The sequence below is a fragment of the Leucopleurus acutus genome, assembly GCF_964270905.1.
Source record: "Leucopleurus acutus genome assembly, chromosome: 10".
NCBI classification, from domain to species: domain Eukaryota; kingdom Metazoa; phylum Chordata; class Mammalia; order Artiodactyla; family Delphinidae; genus Leucopleurus; species Leucopleurus acutus.
In genome coordinates, this window is record NC_139153.1 from 75873968 (window position 1) to 75897795 (window position 23828).

The 23828-nt window shown below is 43.7% G+C and overlaps 1 protein-coding gene across 1 annotated transcript in view; it reads right to left on the minus strand.

Moving 5' to 3' along the window:
- RCAN2 (regulator of calcineurin 2) overlaps window positions 1-22658 on the minus strand; it is a gene marked incomplete at both ends in the record, with an annotated part of 260720 nt that extends 238062 nt beyond the window's left edge. The window contains one exon of the mRNA XM_082847730.1: window positions 22575-22658. The remainder of the gene's footprint in view (window positions 1-22574) is intronic.
- Between the last annotated feature and the right edge of the window lie 1170 nt (window positions 22659-23828).

Below are 23828 nucleotides of genomic sequence, written 5' to 3' on the forward strand. Positions count from 1 at the left end.
ATCTATCTTGTTCACATTGTATCTATCTTGTTCACACTGTATCTCTAGAGCCCAGCATAGTACCTGATACCTAGCGGCGACTCACTAGAACTTCCTAAAGGAAAGAGGAAATCAAAAATCAGCCTTGGTCCTAGCCTACTCCATGACACATAAGTCTCCTTGAAAGAAGAAGGAATACAGAGCGTTGTTCCAAATGAGGTAAACCAATCAATCTGAGAAGAGAGTTCAGGAGCACTGAGCTTCTTCTGAAGTAATAAGATAGGAGGATTTACCCCCCAGAATAGAGCTACTCAGCGTGACTTGTGGAAACCCATAGAGAGGGAAAGTCTCCATAGGACTAGGCTTAGGGCTGCCTAAGAGAGCCGAGCTGAACCTTCAAGTCTCCCATTTTCTGAATGGTCATGCTTTTTTGCTTAAATGATAATGTAGTTTCCCAGGCTCCACGGTCCTGAATTCTTAGGAGTCATGTTTGAGGACAGTTTGATTAGTTATTTGCATGAACACTTATCTGTTTCTATAAATCATGTTTAGAATGTACATATATATTTGTGTTCTGTTCATTTGCAAACTCTTAAAGCACACTCATGCTTCTTCTCTTTTCGTTCGCTCTATACAGTGTCTTATGGTACACTGTTTGACTGTCCATGATGATCGATTATGACCCTCCTCTATAGCTTCTCAATAGCAAGGATTTTTCTTAGATTTTTTTAAATTGAAGCATAGTTGATTTACAACATTGTGTTAGTTTCAGGTATAGAGCAACATGATTCAGTTATATATACATATTCTTTTTCAGATCCTTTTCTACTATAGGTTATTATAAGATATTGGATATAGTTCCTAGTGTTATACAGTAGGTCCTTGTTGTTTATCTATTTTATATAGAGTAGTGTGTATCTGTTAATCCCAAACTCCTAATTTATCTCCCCTCCTTTCCCCTTTGGTAACCATAAGTTTGGTTTCTATGTCTGTGAAAGTAACAAAGATTATATTACACATACCCCCCACACAAACACACACCCCTCTATCTCAATACCCAGCACACAACAGGCACCCAATAAATGTCTAGGGAACTGAACTGTTTGGCTGCCTGGGCTATTTTCTTCCTTCTCTTTATTCTTTTTAATAAAAAAACAGTAATGTATAAATCATCAATCAAACCTCAGGATTCCAAAGGGCTGAACTCTGCCTCATCACCACCAGGAGCCAAACGTTAATAACAACAGAACAAAAAGCCCGGCCATGGCAGGGGGCACAGTGGAAGCCCAGCCAATCTATGGCCTCAGAAGTACCTCTACAGAGGAAACCACATGCTGTTATCCAAAACTAATTTGGATTTTTTTTTTAACCTGATCATTGTCAGATCAATCACTAAAATATTTTTATAGTGGATAATGAAAGACTGCTGGTTACCATTTCAGGTGTGAATAATTTATGTAAAAGATCTATGAGGATTAAACCATTTTCTTCTGTAATTTCATCCTTTAAGGGCACTCTTGACATAACGCACCATGAAAAGATTGAGGATGAGTTTACAAGACAGAGATAATATTTTAATTTTTGAGCATTACATAGAAGTTTGTAGATTTCTCCTCTAAAGTTATGTATTGAGAATCTGCTCTGTGCAAACTACCGTGATGCCGCTTAGATGACTGACTCTGAGTCGGACAGAAAGACCCGCTTCTGAGCAGGTGGCAGAGGAGGGGCACCAGGACTATGATGACACAGGGACACACAGGTCCCGGATGGAGGGAGAGGGAAGTGGGTGGCAGAAAAGGTGAGCAGGCAGTGCTGGGGACTCAGAGGAGAAAGGGCTCCAGCTGGAGCGAGGAGTCAGGCAGGGATTCCGGAGCAGGCAGTACTGGAGGATAGATGGTGAGGAGGCAACCTGTGTTTAGAGGAGGGGCAGTGGGGGCAGGGGGGGTGCATTCCCGGCTGAGGGAGAATCTTGAGCAAAGGCATGGAGGAAGGAGAGCTCGGGGAATAGTGTTTAGAAAACTATAGGAGCCGAGAGTGACACGTGGGGTGGGGGAGAGGCCATATTGTCATGTACCTTTCCAAGATGTCAATCTGCTGCCAGTGAGGAGGAAAAGCCAGGGGTGAGGCATGCTGTTGAAGCAGCAGAGTGTGATCACCAGATATGCACTTTAACAAAATTTCCAAGCAGCTCAGCTAAGAGTGAGAGGGTTATACAGCAGGAAGACCATCTAAGTAGCCACCAACAGGGTTCTGCAAGAAGTGAGTGCTATGGACTGAACTGTCTCCCCGCCCACCTCCACCAATTCATATATTGAAGCCTCAAGCCCTACTTTGTACTTGGACATGGAGCCTTTAGGGCAGGGGTCCCCAACCTCCGGGCCGCGGACCAGGACCGGTCCGCAGCCTGTTAGGAACCGGGCCTCACAGCAGGAGGTGAGCGGTGGCGAGCCAATGAAGATTCATCTGCCGCTCCCATTACTGCCTGAACCATTCTCCCCAACCCCATCCATGGAAAAACTGTCTTCCGCAAAACCGGTCCGTGGTACCAAAAAGGTTGGGGACCACTGCTTTAGGGAGTAATTAAGGGTAACTGAGGTTATAAGGGTGGGCCCTAGTCCTGTAGGATTGCTGGTCTTAGGAGATAAGGAAAAGATCTCAATATCTCTGTCTGTCTGTCTCCCTCCCTCTCTCTCCCCACACAGGTACAAAGACGTCATGCAACAACACAGCAAGAAGACAGGTGTCTACAGGCAGGAGGAGAGTCCTCACCAGGAAATAAATCAACTGGCACCTTGACCTTGGACTTCTCAGCCTCCAGCACTTTGAGAAATACACTTTTGTTGTTTAAGCCACTGGCTCTGGTACTTGGTTACCTGAGCTGACTGAGTTGACTCATACAGTAAGTGATGGCAGGCTTGAAAAGTGAGAAAGGGGTGGGGATAGATAAGAAGAATCAGGAGAAAAACCTCCTCACAGAGGCAAGGAATGGTGGGGGGGGTTCAGGCAAGGAAGAGTGGTCGCTGGCATCCATGCCACGTAAAAGTTTGGGGAAGCTGAAGACGAAGCAATCACTCTGGTTTCCAGATTGGGGGTTTCATGACCTTCAAAAGAGCAGTTATAAAAAGGAGGAGCAAAGAGAAGTTGAACAGGATTAAGGAGTGAGTCGCTGGGAAAGGACACATACAGCAGAAGGTGCAGGTCTTCTTTTAAGAAGGGATATGCAAAGTCTAGCCTCATTCTTAGGAGAAAGGCAAGGCTTACATTTCTCTAGGTGACCATATCTGTCTTATCGTTTTAATACATTTCTTTGTAAATCAGGAAATCCTTTTAGGCACTGTTAGGGACTTCCAAGGTTGTGTTGAGGTGACCTTGTTCCATTTCTGACAAATACTAGATTAAAATGACATTATGGTTTTTCCACCTGAGAATCTCCCAGAAGCTTTGGAAATGTTTCCCCTTAGTCCAGGTAAATATCTGAAAACCTTTTACTTTATTGAGGTTGATGTTACAGCAATTTTCAGAAAATCCTCAGAAAGTCCTGCCAAGTATCCATCTCATTCGGAGATGAGTCACCTCAAAAGCTGCCTGGGGACACAGTGCTGTTCTTGACCTTAGCCCCTGGCCCCTCACACTGAGCATCATTAACTTCCAGGCAGGTTCCAAGCAGGTTCATTCTAAATATCTCTTTTACCTCTGCTTCAGTCCATCTTCCAACAGCGAGTGGCCCCATGTGACCACGGAGGGAACGCGGTTCGGGTCCACATTTCACCCCTAGCGCCTGGCACACATCTTAGAGGGGACTCAGGAACCACCTGTTCATACCTGGTCACCTGGAAACCAGGCCAGAGGAGAGGGCATTCTGCACATGACCGCGGATGCTTTCTCAGGACTCTATTCGTTAAGTAGGGGAGAAACCCTGTAACCACTGCGTGTTACGTCCCACAGCTTGTATGGCAGAAGTCAAGGGTAAGCGTGGACGGAACACCATAGATGCGTCTCTGTGCCCGTTTCCAAAAATACTCATTTGAGCATGTGTCTGTCCTTGAAAAGCCATGTTCTGCCCAGGCTGATTAATTTCTTAACAATAAAGATGAGCGGCTTATTTTTAACTTGAGGCAGGCAGTGAATGGTTGAGTCCACTGGGGTGGGGTCAGGAGGGGTGTGAGTGCTTTTTTTTGAAAGGAGATGAGAGCAGGTCACTGATTAGCTGGTCCTCCCCTCACTTCCCTGGTGTCATCCACCAGATGACATTTCTTCAAACAGGCAGAACAGCTGTAATTCAGATGCGCTTTAGTTATCGCAACTTCAAATTTATTTTGCCTTAATCACATCCCTGCCTCCGTTCTGGCTGGCTTCTGTAATGACATGAAAAGAGAGTAGTTGAAATGCTAGACCTTCCAGCATCTGACTGTTGTTTCTGCTCCTGCGCACAGCAGAATAGCTACTTGATTCCATGAGCTAATACTGGACATCAGGAGTTATGCTTATTCATTCAGCAAAGAAATATAGAGGGTCTACCATGTGCGGAACAAAACAAAGCAAAATGAACAACCACAGTGTCTGCTGTCATGGCTTTCAGAGTCAAACGGGGATGTCATGAGTCACCAAAAAGAGTCTTCTTTCTCTTTTCTCCTTTCAGTGTTTGTCTAACAGATGTTCTCATGAACCCCTTTTCAAAGTTTGAAAAAGAGTCAACATGAAGATGGGCTAAGTGAACAGAGAGTATGTAATGGGAAAGCGCTGGTGGGTGAAGCTGAGAAGAATAATGCTTTTCATCTATTGTCACCAAAGCTATGATGCCGTTTGACCCTCCACACAACCTTATGAGACCACAGGCCATGCTCATTTTGCAGAGTAGAAAACTGAGGCTCAGAGAGGTTCAATAACTTGCCCAAGGTCTCATAGTTAGAATAGCATACTCAGGACCAAAATGAAGATCCCCTGAAACTTGATCTATTACTCCCTGCATCTCACCAGGGCAAAATAATGAGAAGAAACCCAACCAAACAATATTTTTTTGTACACTGGCATGCATAAAGTAAAACAAATGATCCATAAAGCTAATGAAACATTGTTTTGGTAAGTAGAAAACGCCCCAGTGAATATTAGTAATAACATAATCAGAATGCTATCAACAGTCACCTAATCAACCCCCAAATTCCAATAATACTTCTTGAGGGCTTGTCACACGCGAGGTGCTCAGGCGTGGTGGACACAACGGTGGATCACAGAGCATGGGGCCAGCCCCCACAGACTGTAAGACTCCAGAGGGTAGAAGGTTCTCTGGCTCATGCTCCTTACTGTGCCCAAATTACGCACTCAGTAATTAGTTATCGATTAAGTGGTCACTGCCGGCCTTTGTGTGCCACCTAAGGCAAGAAAGCAAGAAGGCAAAAGAAGGCATTGGCTGCAGGAAGTGCTCAGAAGCATCCCCATGCTCACAGAATCCTTCCCTTCCCCTCCCCAACCCTGGAACTTAGAGATACGAGGACTCTATGGGCTCTTAATAGTCTATTTACTAGACATAAAAAGTCAAAAATGGGAAACAGGGGCAAAAACTCTGAGCATTAGTTGATCCTCTTTAGGATAAAATGATTGGTGAGCGCCTTAAGGCTCAACTCAGAAAAATGATACCATTGAGTCCATAACATTTGTGTGTAACACATACAAAAGCTAGTATCAACTAGTGTTAAAACCACTAGAGCATTACTGCCTGGCTTCGAATCCCAGCCATGCCATGTATCAGCTGTGTGACCTTGGCCAAGTCATTTAACCACTTTGGGCCTCAGTTTTCCCATCTGTCAACTGTGAAGGAAGGTACCATGACCATCAAATGGTATGCTACGGGTAAAAGTCTTAAAAGGAGACCTTGCAAATAATAAGAGCTTATGAATACAATATTATCTATTGAAAAGAGATCTGCCAGATAACACAGCCAGAGCCATGACAAAATATAAAAATAAGGTAAAGTTAATGATTCCTACAAAACCAATGCTCTCCTTTTCTCCCCACGGTCAGGTGAAGACTTGGCTGGGATTCAGGATCCACCTGTCTGGCCATCCTGAAGATGGAAGGACCCTTGCAGAAAGTAGTACAGTTAAAATAACCTTGGAGAAAGGAATGGCCAGAGCTCCTACCATAAAACCCTAGACATATGGAAATGTTTGATGAGCTTTTGGTTCAAGCTCTTCCTGATGAGGTCCCAAAGCTACTGAATACCTCTATCATTAGAGATGCCAAAAGAAAGAATTTCCATAGACCCTGCCTAAGAATAGCTCTGCATTTAAAGATGAACATTAAAAAATAATAATAATAACCAGTGGTCATTCTCATTAATGAAACACATTAATGAGGCTCTAAGGATGCTGTGGATGTTATAATGGATGCTGTCATGATCTGTAGCAAAGACTAGAAGAGACTAAGGATGAAAGAGTTGGCAGGAACCTTGGGGACCATTCTGTCCAACCCCTGAATGATTTAAACTAGGAAGCTGAGGTCAAAGGGGCTCAGGGAAGGTCTTGTCTCTCATGGGGAAATGACAGCCAACCCAGGACGCAAGCTCAGCTCCTCTGATTCCAGTCGGCACACAGCAGTGTTCTCTCTGCACCATTAGGGATGTCAGGGAACGCCAATAATGATAGTGTTAGATTGGGATTGACATATATACACTAATATGTATAAAACAGGTAACTAATAGGAACCTGCTGTATAAAAAATAAATAAAATAAAATTCAAAAAAAACACTAATTGGGCACTTTGATGTGTTACACACTTTTCTACACATTTTATTAAAATAGTGAAACTTTATTAAAATTTTAAATAAGAGAAGGATGGTGACTTGTGCACAGAAAAAACACTACTTCTTTTAAAGGCTACCCAAGGCTACTCAAAGTTGGCACTGCTCATATGCAGCCTTGATCTCCAGGCTTCCTAGACCTTAGTCCATAAGCTGTACTGCATGCCCACATGCTATAAAATTATCCTCTCCTCTTTTTTTGTTGTTTTTTTTTTTGCGGTACGCGGGCCTCTCACTGTCGTGGCCTCTCCCGTTGCGGAGCACAGGCTCCGGACGCGCAGGCTCAGCGGCCATGGCTCACGGGCCCAGCCGCTCCGCGGCACGTGGGATCTTCCCGGACGGGGCACGGCACGAGCCCACGTCCCCTGAATCGGCAGGCGGACTCTCAACCACTGCACCACCAGGGAAGCCCTCCTCTCCTCTCTTTGCATCAAACTCACTGTCCTCTGTTCCAGTGCTCCAAAATCTTACTAGGGATCGTCAGAAACAATACTAAAGCACTAAGGATAAATATACAGTCATATATTACCTTCTCTCTGAGTGTCTGCATTTAACAGGGCTTTCCTTTTCTTCACCCAAAACAGTAACTGATGTAGTCATTTTGGACAGACTCAGAGATCTTTCAAACCAGAAGCCTTTTAAATCCCATTACATTGTCATTATCTTCTCTACCTATGTGGGGCTGGTACCACTCCCTAGCCCTATTCACAAATCTTTATGGTGGTGATGAGAAAATGCTTACAAACCATGGGTGATGTGCATACACAACTGTCAGTCATCAGAGTCAGGACCAAGAATGACAAAGAGTCCAAAGGCACCTTGATTGACAGGGCCAGTCCCAGGAGAACCACAGCAACGGAGAGTTTCTCCCAAGGTCAGACCTTAACCTTCCCAGACTCTATTCTCAGGTTGAAAGGAAATGTCAATGCCTTATCCCAAAAGGAGGACTCGGGCAGGCTAGACCCCCAGTGAGTGGAAGAGCATATTTTTGTGGGGAAAGTTTTCATCATGCAGAGGCAGAGTGCAGAGGCATTTAGTTTGCTCACATTTGAAAAATGTATGACCACTTTTTTTAGGAAACAAAAAATCACCCTGACTTCCCTCCCAATTTTGACTTAAATGGTTTTCTCTATAATGATACTTAAATATGTACAGACATAAAGCTGAGTCTTACAGTTTCAACTCCTCTAAAACCATCAAACTGCAACTAAATGCTCTAACAAAATACAAATGAAATTTTAAAACCAATCCAATTCAAACTAACAACACTGACTTACTATTCAGAGGATGATGTTTTGCTAAATGTAATCCTCCATCCTCATTATGATTCTGGTACCAAAAACTGTAAGGCAGGTGTTCAGAGTTCAGCATGCACCCACCACCCACTTTGCAGTAGGACCCTCCTCCCCCATTTCTTCATTCACAGTAAAATTAAACATTACTGGATTATCACGTGGCCTCCGCTGAAGGCAAGTTACATTGTTAAGTCCACCGGTTCATTTCCATAAGCCCACGGCAACTGAAGTAGTATTGGCACCAACTGGATTGTAAATAAAAAGCACAAATCCAGGCACCAGAATCACGTGGCAGTATTATTCATTACAAGCTGGTCATCTGGATGATCCAGAATGTGCTAATATTATTTCAGATTACCACTGGAAAAAACCCGTAAAATTTCAATGTTACCATTCAGAAGTCCTATGCCCCTCCCCCATGAACGCCCCTATGAATCCCACTCTGACGAGCAGTGGTGGCCAAGAGAAGCAACGAGACCATTGGTGAGTCCTGGCTCCGTCACTTCTTGCCTGTAAGACCTTAGACAAGTTACTCAACTTCCCTGAGCCTCAATCTCCTTGCCTAGATAAACCGGGATAAAAATGGAACCTACCTCACTGGGACGTTGAGAAGACTGTGTGATAACATGTGGAAGGTGCTTGGCCCAATGCCTGGTGCTTCATAGGTGCTCAATCAACAGCCACAGTCATTCCTGCTCAGTTACTTGATGTCCAAGCTCCGCAAAAAGAGGGAAGGATGCACCCCCATACCAAAACAGAAGCATTTCAAAAGAATTTGAGTGGGAGGTGGAAGCCTTTCCTATGACTGCCCCGGGGGGGAGTTCAGACAAGGCTACCAATCACACTTGTGCTTTGATAGGTAATACGGACGTGGCACTAGAGCAGATTCTGAGAACAAGGGGCCCTTGGACAAAGTGAAAGGCGTCAAACTTACTGGGTTGGCCCAAAAGTTCATTCGGGCTTTGTACATCTTACAAAAACCCGAACAAACTTTTTGGCCACCCCCAATTCTTGTAGAATTACTTATTTTTACAGTTAAACAATTGGGGGAGGAGAAGAAAGGCTTTAGAAACATTTGAAAGTGTTCAACCATCAATCTTGTGCTTCCGAATTCTTTAGGATGGATCCAGTGGTCAGTTCATCTTACCACTGACTGGGTGCCCACCATATGCAAGCCCTTGCGATGAGTACAGGGGGGATCACAAAATGGTCTTCACCCTCAGGGCACTTACCATCCAGAGGAGAGGTAGGTAAACAAGAAGAAAGCTGAAAGCTTAGACTCTAAGCTTCACTAAAGACGGGGGCTATGTTCTACTGGTTTCTATACCCCAGAGGCTAGCACCACACCTGGTACAGAGTAGGGGTGAACAAATGAATGAATGAATGAATGAATACATGAGTGAATGAGCTATAAAGGTTAGACTACGTATATGCCGTAAATACAGATACAAAAAAGAAAAAAAAAAAGACTGATGGCTCTGCTGAGGATTCAGGGATTGAGGAAACCTGGAAAAGATAGAACCTGAAGCGCAGGGCAACAGAACTTGCCACTCCATGACTCTTTGGCATGGAGATTATTTCCAGCTGGAAACAATCAAGGACCAAAACACTCAGGAAGAAACTTTGACCCTCTCCCTAACTGCCTGAAGAATTTAGATAGAGGGCCTATTACAGGAATAGACTGTCACCAGAAATATCTGCAAAGAATCCGGGCTAAGTGTAGGGGCGGAAACTCTTAAAGATCAGAGTCCATTCTGTGTCCCACTGAGTCCGTATGACCCAGCAAACGTTTGCTTTTCCATCTTCATGTGAATCGCCATCCTCCCTGTTGAGGTCCCAAACCATCACCCCCAACATCCTCTTTTGTCTTTAGCTGAAGGTGAGGGTTTCGGCCATTTTGGCGAGTTATTCAGTTTTCCTGGGTCTCTCACAGGTACACGTGTTATTAAACTTTTGTTTCATTTTCTCCTGTTAGTCTGTCTCACGTCCACCTAATTCTTAGACCTGCCAGAAGAAACTAGAAAGGTAGAGGAAAATGTCTTCCTCCCTGGCAGAAAAAAGACTAGAACTTCAAGAAGCAGAGATAGGAGATGGTCCAATTATAATTTTATACAGTTGCCGTGTGCCGTAAATTAGTTCTCAGTAAAAATGTCCTCATTCTGATGACTATTATGTCTAGAATTTCGACAGCATCCTATATCTGTAAATTGTATGCAACTAATTTTTAGTTTGTTATTTATTACAGGGACGTTTGATTTATTTATAAACAACCTGATGGTTCATTATTTATTTGAAAAGGAAGCTGAGGAAATAATATCTGGTCTCTAGCAGTCATGGCTTAATTATTACTATTGGTCTCCTGGGGTTCTCTAATAAGTAGCCATAAAAAGTCAATTTGCAATTAGGAAAAGAAATGTGTATATTTGGAAGCTTTACATTGACATGATTGACAACAGGACTGACAGAAACTCTACAATGAAAGAAGAATAAGTTCTTCATGCTATTAGCATATTGTCTTAAAAATAAACCACTGTCAATCCTAGGATGAGAAAAGAGTATAAGAATGGTTTGTTTCAGCAATGACTAGGATATCATAAAGGCTGCGTACAAATACCTCAAGAGTAGAAGCCCAAAAGCAACAAGAGACATCATTTCACTGATAGTTTGGAAAATCACTAAAAGGGCTGGCCTGATCAAAAAAGGAATAATTAAAACTGAATAAAAATCATCTGGCAAAGAAAACCATTATCTCAGAGATGATCTCTCACCAAACCAGATAATGAACCATTTCTACTAGATGTTCTTACATCTATCTGGATGACCTCAAATAACTACTAGGTTCTTTTTTTTTTATATTAAAAATATTATCCTTTAGCTAAGTGTTTATGTTCTCCTGTCTGAACATCGCTCCTCTTTTTTTGCAGGAGGAAGAATATCTCTGTCTTTATCTGTTTTTCCATTCTTCTGGAAGGAAGAAGTATTATTTTAGTTTTTCAAAGCCTTTGGGTCAATGAAATGAGGGTGTCTGAGAAGAATTTAGGGACAGATTCTAAAGGGAAAGTTCCCAAACTGAGTCAGAGCGAGGATTCTGCCACGATCTGGAGTCACTCCTCTGGAAATGGAGTAATTCAAAGAGAGCTCCTGGTGGATGGGGGGCAAAGCAGGAAGGCTGCTGTCATGATCATTTGGGAAATCCACCACATCAGGCCTCCAGATACACTGAAAACAGCCCCAAACACCAGTTAGGTAAACATCTCTAACCTTTGTCATCCTTGGATTTTCTTTCCTATAAAGATATGCCCTCGAAATTTATACTGCCACAAAAAGCCCTAGGACTGGATTTCCACTAAGGTACTTCTGATTTCGTTCGCATAAAATAACCTTCACAGAGTATCGCACGTTGGCTTGAATTGTAAGACAATAGCCAGGTATGGTCGTGAGGACCTCATAATGGTTGATCTGGGAGGAAGAGGTTAAATTAAAGGTGAGAAGAAGTACTGAAAACATGGTATATGTTTGGTCCTTCTCACTCCAGACAAAGTCCTTGTGATAAGTATCATTAAATATGAGATTTTAAAAGCAATTTTTAAAGAATAAAACTAGAAGACTCACGAGGAACCACTCCATGTGGAGATTCCCACAGGTGGAGAGTGTGAAGGCCATCTCATGAATAATACAGGGTCATTTCCTCCAGGGCTTGTCCCTGTGGCCTCCGGGGACCTGTTTAGGTTAACAAAAATGAGCTTGAAGGAGCAGAGCCTCACAGGCAAAACCATGCAGCTGGGTTCTCCCACAGGGCCACTGTGACCTGTCCCCCTTGTAAGCTATTAATGACTTTGCTAGCACGTAACTGAGCCCACCTAGAGCCATCCTACATGTCTTAATGTCCTCAGTTTCCAGCTTCATGGCAAGCCTCAAAAAGTGGGCTGGAATCAAAGTAATTTGGATCTAGGGGCTGTTTGGGTTTAACATTTATCTCACCTCCACCCAGCACAACCTTTCCAAATCAGTCTGCACATCTTTGGGGGCTGCAAAAACCTTCCGGACCTTCCAGAATGATACCGGACCTCTCAGTGTGATTGGGAACCAGAACGAGAAGGAGATCCCCTCTCCCATTCCATGATATCTCAAGAGGCGGAACCAAATCAAGGTCTAGCTTGTAAGCCCAGAATCTCCACAGATACACACTATTATATATAAAATAGATAAACAACAAGGACCTACTGCATAGCACAGGAAACTATAGTCAATATCTTCTAATAACCTATATTGAAAAAGAATCTGAAAAAGAATATACATATATATGTGTACGTATAACTGAATCACTTTGCTGTACACCTGAAACTAACACAGCATTGTACATCAACTAGACTTCAATCAAAAACAAGAATCCCCACATGAGCTGTGGCGCTTGGACACAAGGTCAGAAGGTATGCCTTGAAAATCTGACCAAGCAAATATTTCAATTTAGAGCTTCACCTAAATGTCACCTTGTCAAATTCTGAAGTTTAATACTAAACAGCGGCTGTGTGTGGAACAGAAATCACCAAGAGACAGAAAAGTAAGAAAAGAATCCTCCCTGACCAAAATTTAACCTTTTTATAAATGGTTGTTTGTACATCAGAGAAGATCAAATGAATATCATTAATGCCCACAGCAGGAAAAAATTAACATATTCATGAATTAGTACTTTGCTTTCACTTGCCTTGTCAAGGCTGAGACTTTGCTTTTAAACAGATAAAATTTTGTTTGAACTACCATTAATTTATCTGTATTTACCATCCTCCATTTCAAAATTCATATGATGATACCTGTAACCAAATAAATAATTTATTTCTGTACAAAAGATTCAACCTCAAAAGAGAAGTATAAATTGTACTTTGTTTATACAAAACACTTGGCCAGACCTCATCACTTGGCTTTTATCTTTAATTAGCTACAGAAGTCAAAATAAAAATAAATTCTATTAATTTAGCCTGTATTTCAGATAATTTTATGTGGGAAAATAATTCACAGTGGCTGTTTACCTCAATAAATTGGTCAATAATCGACATAGTTGACGGTAGCCTAAGAATGAATGCAGGGGCTTTCTGGGGAAAGACGAATTTGATTAGTCATTAAATTAAAATCCTAGAATAATGACCATTTAAGTGACTTTTAAGAAGATTCCAATTGATTATTCTAGTTATTTCTTCAAACTGATTTACTCTGCATCGTATCTCATTTCACGGAAGGTGAAAAAAGAGACATACCTGTCTGGAGCTTGCCCCAGAGGCTCTGCCATCAGTGGAAGGGGAACCAGTCAAAACCAAGGAAAGCAACAATAGAACTAATGCAAATAAACATGCATATTTGCTGTTAATTTTTCAGGATTTGAAAGGCACACTGAACTATTTCTCACTTAAGCAGAGGTTGTTTCATTCTATTTAGAAGTCAGCTTTACTAGCTCGAGTTACACACATCCATATGCCAGGTCTCTGATAAGAGAACCACCAGGAAAGAAGCTAATCCACCCAAGTCAACTCTCCTACAAACACTCAAGCATGTGAAATCTACCAGATGCTGACCCACCCATCCTCAACTGCCACAAAGAAAGCCCAACTTCCTTGAAGTGCTGGGTAAGCAGTGGGGGTCATCTTCGAAAAGCAGGAATACCAGCCACCCCTTACATAAAGAGTGCTTACAAGCGCGGCAGAGGTGAGAACTAAATTCTCATACATTGCTTGTAGGACCGTTCATCAGTACAACCTCCTGGAAAAACCATTAAAAGCAACGTCAAAATACAGAGAAAGCCTTAACAAGGTCCATCTATTTGAGCCAATAATTCCACTTCTAGCCATCTAGCCTGAGCACATGATCCAAAATATAGAGAAAATGACAATCAAAGATGTTCATCAAAGTATTATTTTTGATATTCTGGATAATTGGTGACCATCTAAATGTTACAGGGGGGAAGGTAAGTGAATTGGGCAATATCATCGGTGGGAATTCTGTGTGGCTACTGAAAATGATGCTCATAAAGACTGTTGGCATGAAAAGTTATTTAAAACGTGTGATGAAATGCACAGCATGCAAAACTCTATGCTCAGTCTGATCCTGATTTCACAAAAATATGCACATCAAAAAGACTGAAAGGAAATACACCAAAATATTAGTAATTATCATTTGCTCAGAGTAAGATGTGTGATTTTAATTTTCTCTTGTTAGACTATTCTATGTCTTCCAAAAATTTTATAGAAAGCACATATGTCTAAGAAAAAGAAAATATTTTTAAAAATCAGGGCAGAGGGTCCCTGGTTTTCTTGCTGAGTGGACAGACCGCAGCAGACACTAGGAAATACCTCTAGCCTTCCTGAACAGATGCCATGTCCCACCTGTCACTCACGCTTGATGGAAAACCTGGTGATGATTTCCTGCCCTCCACATCATGCCTATGCCCCCCTTGACCTTGTCTTTGACTTTCTGCCTTCCTTGTTTATACTGAAATACCCCTCTCGCAGCTATCTCTTCTCTGTAAACCATGCTCTCTAACCGCCCTTTCACCAGCAGGACCCAGTTCCATGGCCTGGTCAGCTTCCTCCTGGAACAGCCTGGTTGAGTCTTGACACTGACAACAAGCAAGTTACCCTTGAAAGAAACAGACATCATAACACAAACTACCAAAGGACAGGGCAAGGAAATACAGTTTTCTTAATGCATTCTAAGACAAATATCATATGATATCACTTATATGTGGAATCTAAAAAAAAAGATACAAATGAACTTATGTACAAAACAGAAATAGTCTTACAGACATAGAAAACAAACTTACGGTTTTCAAAGGGGAAAGGGGTGAGGGATAAATAAGAAGTTTGGGAGTAACATATACACATTACTATATATAAAATAGATACACAAGAAGGACCTACTGCATAGCACAGGGAACTATACTCAATATTTTGTAATAATCCATATGGGAAAATAATCTGATAAAGAATATATATGGATGGACACATATATATGTATAACTGAATCACTTTAGTACACCCGAAACTAACACCACATTGTAAATCAACTCTACTTCAATTCAGAAATAAATATAATTAAAAAATAAGAAAAAGTGCATTCTATAAAAGCATTTTATATATTGTGGACTTCCTTCGCCTCACAGACCCAACTGTATCTGATCTCTTGGGAGGTCCCTACTATGACAATCATCCTTAACACATTCCGTGTTTCAGTGCATCTTCAAAGACCCATAGCATCGCACCCTCACGACTCTGCAAGGTGGGGAGATCAAGGATTATTTTCCTAAGTGTACCCATAAGAAAATTGCAACTCAAGAGTCTGGGCTCTGAGTGGCTCAGACCCTCCATCCTCGAGGCGTGCTCCTCTGTAAATAGTGATGATAATATCCATGTGGGGGAGTTGTTGTAAGGATTAAATGAGATATCGTATGCAGCCTGCTCAGCATCGTGTTTGGAACAGGGGCAGCATTCAACAAATGCCAGCTTCTGTGACCGTTAGGTCAATGGGAAGCTCAAGGTTGCATAGCCGGGAAGCGACAGCGCCAGGCTGTGAAGCCGGGCTGTGAAGCCAGGCTGTTTCACACCAAGTCCACACTTTTTATACTTTATTCCCAACACTGTAAGAGGAGTATGAAGGCATGGCTCAAGCCCTTACAGAACTTATAATACTTTGCAGCAGGCATATCTCAATTGCATGAGACAATAAAGCAGTGATTCCCACAAAGAACTAAGGCAACGGTAATAAAGACTAGGATATAGCTCTCAAACTACACAATTCTTTTGTCCGACAGCTACCATTCCAGCATCTTCTTATGTGTACATTCCAAAGCTCAGGAACCCCATGTTTCATCCCTGTTTCAAAGTGAGTGGATATGGGGGAAACAGATATGAAAATAAGTCCCTTCCCATCCCGACTATAGAAAACATTTTCTGTGGGCATTCTGAACTGCAGGAAGTTTGTGCTATTTGGGGAAATTTGTCTTTAACTTCTCAAAAGTACCTTTCACAATCACACATATGTTTTAAGGGACTTCAAAACAGCTTCAACTGAGTTTAAGTCTGCTTCCACCTTTTGAAAAAATCCTCAACTCGATTAATTAATTTTACCTACAACATGACACCTGGCAGTTGGTAATATAAAAGAAAAGGTACAAGACAGTGAACATTTTATAGGCAAAGGCAGAAAGTTCTCCAAGTTAGAAGCACAGCATGTGCAGACACACACAGAGTAGGAAGTCACTCGGTCTCCTTTACATTTGGTGCCGTAATCGGGGAATCCAGGACCACCAACCCCAAGCAATACTATTTCTTTACAGCAATCTTGGCCTATTTATCTGACAAAAGAAGAGTGTAAAACTTTGTGTTGTGGAATGTTGACACTTTTTCATATCTAAGAGGGTAATTTATCAATGAATACTTGAGATGCATATTTTGAAAGGTATTTAATGGGCTGTGTGTTTTCATATTCCCAATATATACTACTTTCTAAGAGAGAGAGAGAGAAATGATGATCACTAAAGGGTGGTCCTTAGCGTAACTGTGAAGTAGGAGGAGTTTATCTTTGGAAATACTCTACCTCCCTTTTCTGCATGTCTGTTATCCTGGGTGGCCAAGGGAGAGGACCCCACCCCCACCCCCGCCCACTCGCTGAGCATCTTCAATGGGGCAGATTTGTGTGCAGTGCCTGCTCTATGTAATCTGTTTTGATCCTTACAACAAACAACCTTACAACACATGTATTCATCACCCCCATTATTCAGAGATCAGGAAACTAAGTCTCATAGAATTTAAGTGACACATCTAAAATACAGAAACCGGACAGTGACTACGGAGATTCCTCCATTGCGGTGCTCGTCTGGGTTTCCCCTGCCTGAACTGGGCTCCCCCAACCTTAGGCACCCCCATCAGCTCTGGCACTATGGACCAGTTACCATCAAGCTGTTAAGGACAGGCCACCACTTGAGTTCATCCTCTTAGAATAGGAACGGGTCCCATTCCTATTCTGAAAGGGACCAGGCAGGCAGGATTTTAACCCAAATCTATGGCTCAAGTAGTAAAATTTGAGACAGGATGGCAGGACTTCAGAATGCCCAGACTCTTCAGAGATCATCTAGTCAACCTCTTCCCCCATGAATATGCAGATTTAAAATAACTAAGGCCTGAGAGGGGATGGGATTTTGCAGAGGTCACCCAACAAGTCAAGTGCAGGGCCGGATGAGAGCCAGAACTTCTCACTCACTCCCATTCTCTTTTATGGCATCAGCTACAAACATTCAAACACAGGGTAAAAATACACATTCTAGGCTACATAGGAATGATTTCAAGGTTATTAATTCACACTGACTATTCAGAGTGCTGGCCAGACTGCCTGAGCTTGAACCCTGGGTGCCCTTCTTACTAACTGTGTGACCTAGATAAGGTGCCCTCTCTTTGCCTTGGGTTCCTTAACCGTCATACAAGAATAACAATGGTATCCGCCTCGTAAGGTTATCATGAGGATCAAACGTGATAATCTGTGTAGAGCTCCACCCTCTTTATGCTTGGCATAAAGTAAGCACTGAATAAATGGTACATATTGTTGCTACCGTTTGAATTATTACCATTATTACTACTACTAGTTCAGATAATTGACAGTTAATACTTTCACTCTGGGGGAAGAAGGCAGCAACAACTCCCTGCTGTCAAATCATCTCCTTCTTCTCCAAAGGCAGCACTAGACAGTCTCAGGAATGAAGGTGAGTCAGATGAATGGAAGTTAGCACCAGGAATGAAGAAATTACCTTTGAAAATAAAAGTGCCTACAGAGTATTTTTATTTGGATGTTCAAAGTCAAAATTCCCCACCTTTCTCAAAACAACTCTTTATCATTTTATAGTTGACCCTTGTACAACTCGGGGGTTAGGGGCGCTACACATACCCCCTTCTAAGAGGAAAATCTGAGTCTTGCTACCTCTGCCTCGAAAACAAAGGAATTGGTAAATGACTCATCCAAGGGCAGGAAGCTGAAACAGTTTGGAGAGAATCAGGACTCAAACCCCAGGTCTTTTGATTCCATACATTGTGATCTCTAATCACAGCTCAAACCTGTGTTGTTCAAGGATCAACCGTACTTCCTTCCCCCCCACCCCCCCGTTTGGCTGAGATATAATTAACATAAAACACTGTATTAGTTTCAGGTGTATGTATATATTGTGAAATGATCATCATAATAAGTTTAGTTGACATCTACCATCTTACATAGTTACAAATTGTTTTCCTTATAATGAGAACTTTTAAGATCTACTCTCTTAGCAACTTGCAAATATACAATACAGTATTGTTAACTATAGTCACCATGCTGTACATTATACCCCCAGAACATACGTATCTTATAACTGGAAGTTTGTACCTTTTGACCACCTTCACCCATTTTGCCCATCCTCCACCCCTTGCCTCTGGCAACAACAATCTATTCTCTGGATTTATGAGTTTGGTTTTTTTAGACTCTACATATAAGTGAGATCACACAGTACTTATATTTCTCTGACTTATTCACTTAGCACAATGCCATCAAGGTCCACCCATGTTGTTGCAAATGGCAGGGTCTCCTTTTTATGGCTGAATAATATTCCATTGTATATACATATATACCAGATTTTCCTTATCCACTCATCCATCAGTGGCCATTTAAGCTGTTTCCATATCAGGGCTCATATAGAAAATGCTGTAATGAACACGGAGGTGCAGATATCTTTTCAAGTTAGTATTTTCATTTTCTTTGGATGAATACCCAAAAGTGGGATTGCTGGATCATGTGGTAGTTCTATTTTTAATTTTTTGAGGAACGTCCATACCGTTTTCCATAGTGGCTGCACCAGTTTACATTCCCACCAACAGTGTAGGAGGGTTCCCTTTTCTCCACATTCTCACCAACACTTATTTGTGTCTTCTTCAGTTTCTTTCATTATTGTCATAGTTTTCAGGGAACAAGTCTTTCACCCCCTTGATTAAATTTATTCCTAGGTATTTTATTCTTTAAGATGCAGTTACAAATGGGATTGCTTTCTTAATTTCTCTTTCTGATAGTTCGCTATTTTAGGGTATAGAAATGCAACTGATGTTTGTGCATTGATTTTATGTCCTGCAATTTTACTGAATTTGTTTATTGGTCCTAACGGTCTTTTAGTAGAGTCTTTAGGGTTTTCTATGTATAATATCATGTCATTTACAAAGAGATAGTTTTACTTCTTCCTTTCTGATTTGAATGCCTTTTTTTTCTTGCCTAAATGCTATGGCTAGGACTTCCAGTACTATACTAAAGAAAAGTGGCAAGAGTGGGCATTCCTGATCTTAGAGGAAAAGTTTCAGTTAAAAGTCCCCGTCTTTCTTAAACCTAATCATTCTCCGTGACTTCCTAACTCAGTACAAAGCCTGACCATCCATCTAAACATCTTAAGCTTCTCCTTCCACACTACCAGCCACTTGGTGACCTAGAGCCACTGATTCTCTCTCTGAAATGGTTTTCTGTAGATCTCTCTTCTCTTTCCCCATTCTACCTGGTTCAGGCACAATTAATTTTACTTATTTTTTTTGGCCTGGACTGCTTTAGTGGTCTAAAATCTGAGCTCGTTCCTCTTTGCAACCCCACCTACTCACCGCCTCCAAAGTAACTTTTGCAAGATGAATTAGATCAAATCATTTCTCCCATACAGGCTGCATGGCTTCTCCTCCTCTGCAAGGTATATTCATAGCCCAGGCTCACTGAAACACCTCCTCCCAAACTTTCCTGCCACCTCCTCACTGCAGAACACCTACAAGTTCTTTGAACGTGACCTTTCTTTCAACGTGGAACACCTAGCTCCTTCTCTATAGAGATGCAGTCTGAACATGAACTTCTCTGCAAGCTCTTCCAGATTCCCTGAACCCTTTCTTCCCTGGGCTCCCACTGAGCTTGTTCCTATCTCCACTAAACACTCACCATGCTGATCTTTATCACTTAATTTTCTTATCCTTTTCTGCTAGATTGATTTCTGAACAACATGGGCCTCATTCTTGTAGCCTCTGCCACAGGGACTACATAGCACACAGTAGGTACTTAACAAATTAACTGCTGAGTAAACTGAGTGGATGGTACAGAAAATAAAAGGAATGGGAAAATGAAACCTCAGTGACAAAGTTGATCTCAATAAAGCTAATTTCTATAACATACATGACTAACTGCAAACGATTATGCAAGTAGTTTTTAAAAGAATGTGATGCGTACTTGCAAATGACAAAGCTCTCAAGTTCCCACTTATGTCCGTTAACTGTTCATCACTGGAGAGAGAGCGAGCCACATCCTCCCTAATTTCGTTGGGTTCTGCAGGAGCTGCAAACAAGGCATTTGGAAAGCTCTTGGGATCCTGTAGCTTTAGTTGAGGACACATTCCCTCATAAAATTCTATGGACTGGACTCAAGTAGTAGGTGCTCAGTAAATGCTGATTCGATTTGCAGTGGATTTGAAAGCAAAGAGCGACTCACATTTTAGACTAACTCAACGCAGTGACTGATTGTACTTAAGAAAATAGCTCTAAGGCTAAAGGAAATCAATGGGAAACTGAAAAGCAGCCAACTGTTCACTCCCCTGCCTTGTTCCACAGTCGATGCTTGTCTGCTTCTTGATCCTTTCTAGCTTCTAGGTTTTTCTTTTCTTTTTTTTTAACATCTTTATTGGAGTATAATTGCTTTACAATGGTGTGTTAGTTTCTGCTTATCAGTTATACATATACATATGTTCGCATATGTCTTCCCTCTTGCGTCTCCCTCCCTCCCACCCTCCCTATCCCACCCCTCTAGGTGGTCACAAACCACCTAGCTGATCTCCCTGTGCTATGCGGCTGCTTCCCACTAGCTATCTATTTTACGTTTGGTAGTGTATATATGTCCGTGCCACTCTCTCACTTTGTCACAGCCTACCCTTCCCCCTCCCCATATCCTCAAGTCCGCTCTCTAGTAGGTCTGTGTCTTTATTCCCATCTTACCCCTAGGTTCTTCATGACCTTTTTTTTTTTTTCTTAGATTCCATATATATGTGTTAGCATACGGTATTTGTTTTTCTCTTTCTGACTTACTTCTGACAGACTCTAGGTCCATCCACCTCACTACAAATAACTCAATTTCGTTTCCTTTTCTGGCTGAGTAATATTCCATTGTATATATGTGCCACATCTTCTTTATCCATTCATCTGTCGATGGACACTTAGGTTGCTTCCATGTCCTGGCTATTGTAACTAGAGCTGCAATGAACATTTTGGTACATGACTCTTTTTGAATTATGGTTTTCTCAGGGTATATGCCCAGTAGTGGGATTGCTGGGCCGTATGGTAGTTCTATTTTTTACTTCATTGTGTTCCTGGAATGGAGGGGGTCAGTTAGCAAGTGTTGCCCTGTGCCTGTGATACATTTGCCTGTGTTTTGTGTTGATGTAATATGTGTGAAAGTTGAGCTGCATTATTTAAAATGTCCTACTTTTCCTAAAGCCTCCCCTCCGTATGACAAGTGGGATTCTGGCTTAGGGAAGAGAGAAGGGTGGACTGGAATGCTCTAGCATCTTTCATCTCCAGTTGTGGGATATATGTTAAAGGGAGCTCAGAAACTTTTGTTTTTACTGAAAGGATACTTAAAAAAAAAAAAGCGTAGGCAGCAGACTCATTAGATGTCCACTGAACACTTCTATCCTAACGTACTAAATAGGAAAGATTCAAAGCATGCACTCTGCTATAATTCATTTTGGGATAAGACAAAGACAGCAGTGCCTTGGAGAATAAATCATTAACTAAAGTCAAACGGAGACACCCTGGAAACCAGTGAAACCAGGAGGCAGCCGAGGGATCAGGCAGCTGGGATTTTCCTGTTCCCTCTAGTGACTTCTAGAGAGAAGCATCCCACAGGCAGGAGGAACTCGGCACACTGCGCTCCCTTCTATTTCACTTTTCAAACTTGAAGTTATTTTTAGATGACCCAAGCCCGCTAATCCCAGGCAGGACAATTCCCAGTCCGCTGCGTCTCAAAGCACCTTCCCCTCCCCAGCACTTTCCTTAAAGCACTGGGAAAAGAGGCTCCGATTTCCCGTTTGCTCTCTGCGTACAGACCACCTCCCCTAATCCCCTCTCCAAATCTCAGTCCCGGGGACCACAGGCGTCATTCCCGCTCCTCCACTTATGCACCTGCTGCTGCTACTAGAAAGACGAACCCCTGGGCCACTAGGACTGGGGAAGGGGCTTCTTGAGACCCGCGCCCTCTAGAGGGGGTCAAGGGACCTCGGTCCTCACGGCCGCCGCGGGAGCTGAGAACTGGATCTGGAGACCACCCGCCGCCACGGCCACCGCCCCCGGCCCAGCCCCATACCCCGCCCGCTCTCGGCCGCCCCCCGCCACGGTCCCCCGGCCCGGCCCGGGCGCCGCGCGCAGCCCCGGCAGGACAGGACAGGACAGGACAGGGTGCCGGGACGAGCGGGCCGGCGCCGTTACATAACCGACCTGCTGGTCGTCCGCGATGCGTCGGTGGAGGCTGAGGCGACTGCTGGGCGGTCTGCCGGTCGGCGGAGCCGGCGACTGCTGGCGTGGCGCGGCTGCTCACCTGGCGGCCGGGCCGAGAGCGCGCGGGGACGGGCGCGGTGCCCGCGGGCCTGGGCGTGGGGCCGTGCGCGGCGCGCCCCGCCTCCCGGGCTCCGGCTCCGGCTCCGTGGGTCCGCGGGTCTCTGCCTCCCGCCCGCTCCTCGCCGCAACCTCAGCGGCCGTCACCCGGGACAAAGCGGCTCCGGGGAGGGGCCGAGCCGGCGGCTCTGGCAGGAGCCAGCGGAGATGGGCGCGCCCCCAGCTCCGACTCATCGCGCCAACCTCCAATCAGACCCCGGGAAACCGAGAGCCCCTGTCTGGCCTCCTCTCCTCCCCTCCCGCCTGACCCCGCGCCCTTCCCGGTCCCCCACGCACTCCCCTTCCCGGCACTCCCCCTGCCCTCCGCCCCGGTGTCCAGGAGGGGGTGAAGACCCTCTGGGGACCGAGTTCAGGAGACGTTCCGTAGGAGTCCCGGGGGGAGGGGCTCCTCGGGGTCACGGCCGGGGTGGTGGCTTCCTTGGGGGTCGGAGTGGGCAGGGGGCTGATGCTGAAGCTAAGGGTGGCTGGGCAGCGACAGCCGGGAAGAAACTGATAGAGAAGCAAACTGTGGGTGGGGAATACTGAGCTGATGGAGCCCCCCTACTACGGCTAACTGAGGAAAGGTCGAGAAGCCCCTCGAGGGAGGGCCCTGGGGCGCTGCGCCGGGTGGGCGCAGGCACCCGGTGGCTGGCTCCCCGGCCCCGCCCTGCCCTCGCGGGGGAAGGTGCCCTGCGCGGGCCGTGGCTTTGCCAGGTTTCCCAGCCACCAGACCTGGGGACTGAGGGCTTCAAGGACTCCTATTGTGTGAGAGCCTGTGACACAGGAGTGGGTGGCATCCTACGGTATCGTACAGTAAAAGGTTGAATGTGAAACAGAATCTTGGGTAGATCTGTCGCTCAACAAACTTAACCCCGGTAGAGGTCTCTGCTTTACAAAATAAAGCAGTTCAGAGCCGTGGCTTATGGGTGCCACCCGTACGGATAGAGTTGAGTCTCATGGCAAGAGAATGCCAATAGTGTAAAAAAATATATAATAAGGGAAGTGGGAAAAACTGAAAGAAGAAGGGTGGCGGGGTGAGGGTGGGAGAGGGGCGGGGGTGTGTGCACCAACCTGAGGGAGGGAATGAATAAGATATAA